The sequence below is a fragment of the Lipotes vexillifer genome, unplaced genomic scaffold (assembly GCF_000442215.2).
Source record: "Lipotes vexillifer unplaced genomic scaffold, Lipotes_vexillifer_v1.1 scaffold240, whole genome shotgun sequence".
Taxonomy (NCBI): domain Eukaryota; kingdom Metazoa; phylum Chordata; class Mammalia; order Artiodactyla; family Lipotidae; genus Lipotes; species Lipotes vexillifer.
This window is the reverse complement of record NW_006797481.1, coordinates 2,178,180-2,180,064: the sequence shown is the minus strand read 5'-3', so window position 1 is coordinate 2,180,064 and position 1,885 is coordinate 2,178,180.

Below are 1,885 nucleotides of genomic sequence, written 5' to 3'. Positions count from 1 at the left end.
TGGGGGGAGGGGGCGGGCCGTGGAGGGGCGGGGCCGCGGCGGCAGAGTGGCCGCCATCTTAGGAACGGGCGAAAGGAAGGGCAGGCGCGGCCTCAGGATCCGGCGCCCGGCGTCGCGGGCCGAGGGAGGTGTTTTGCTGGTTGTCACTCTGCAAGACCGAAGGGGGAAACTCCCGAGATCCGGTTTATACATTTATAGTGCGAGCTCTTGCACAGGCTTTGCAACAACCCCAAAGCACAAACCCAAAGAGACCTCAAACCCAAAGAGATCGCTGGGCAAAACTAGAGTGTAAAGCAGCCTTTGGTGTCCGCCCACCTTATGGCGTCCTCTTGGTGTTTTTTTTTTTTTTTTTTCAGATGGCAACTCTTTTTTCCGGTTCCCTCTGCCCGAAACCCTATGTAGTGACTTTCCTTCAGCTGAATCAAGTCTTACCCCACTGAGGAAGGTGTACATTTAGATAAGGGGGACTTTTAAAAACCCCAAGCTCCCTGGTCCCCTTTGTGTTTTTTTTTTTTTTTTTGCAGATGGCAACTCTTTTTTCCGGTTCCCTCTGCCCGAAACCCTATGTAGTGACTTTCCTTCAGCTGAATCAAGTCTTACCCCACTGAGGAAGGTGTACATTTAGATAAGGGGGACTTTTAAAAACCCCAAGCTCCCTTTCTGTTATCTCAGGCACTGCAGAGGGACTAGTTCCTAATTGAGAGGCAAGTTCATAACTGTGAAAACATACCCTGGCCTGTGTCTGCCTAGAAGCTGGGAGCAGCCGACGAGCTTTGGCGAGTTTCCTACGGGACGTGTGTGTCAAGACACCCTCAGAATGGAGTCGGTGGCATCAGCACACACAAAAGATCAAGTCAACAGTAACCTCTGAATGAGGAAATTTGGGAAATATGCAAGTTCTGTAATGAAACAGCCCCTAGGCCTGGAATATATCTGAGAAAATCCCAGTCTCATCAGCTGAAATACGGCGTATTAACGGAAGGATCTGAATGGAGTCTAGAAAGTGGGGAGCTGGAGAACCTGAACTCAGGTCTCAAGCCCTCCTTAAGGCAAAAGAGGTTATTTTGTATTTGTCACCGTGAACTGATTACATTCTGCACCCGGTATCCAGGGGTCAAGGTTGTTTGAATCCGCAGATGTAGAAACTGCAGGTATAGAGGGCCGGTCACCCAGGGCCACTGTTCTATGCCATTTTATATAAGGGACTTGAGCATCTGCAGATATCCATGGGGTCCTGGAACCAACTCCCTGCAACTAATACCCAGGGATAACTATGACTGGTGTACTATATCATACATCTGGCTCTTATGAGTTTGGGGGAGCTGTTTCAAATTTTTGGCATTACCACCACTTCGTTTATTCATTCATTGAACAGACGGGGTTGCCAAGTCCCTGGTATTGAATGGAGAAACCCCCTCTTTAGCTCTGTGGCCAGTAATACACAAATTAAATATATGTCATGAACATCTGCTTTTATTTATTTATTAATTCATTTAACTTTTTGGCTGCACGGCAGGGCATGTGGGACCTTAGTTCCCCCACCAGGGATCGAACCCCTGCCCCCTGCATGGGAAGCACAGACTTCTAACCACTAGACCACCAGGGAACATCCCGAACATCTGCTTTTAAATTGTGATAATTTCAGATTTACTTTATATGAAATTTCAGCTGGATACCAATTCAGCAGTGGCTAGTAACACTTAAGCTTTTGGTTTCTACCTCTGTATTCAGTGATTTGTAAGCAAACAATTGCTCAGATTTTACTTAAAGAGACACTGTGATTCTACTGAAATGTAATTACTTTATAATGTTAATAATTTCACCCTCTAATTTTCCTGTGGCAAGATGTTTTGACACTACTAATAAGTAGTTATGAAAATTAAAA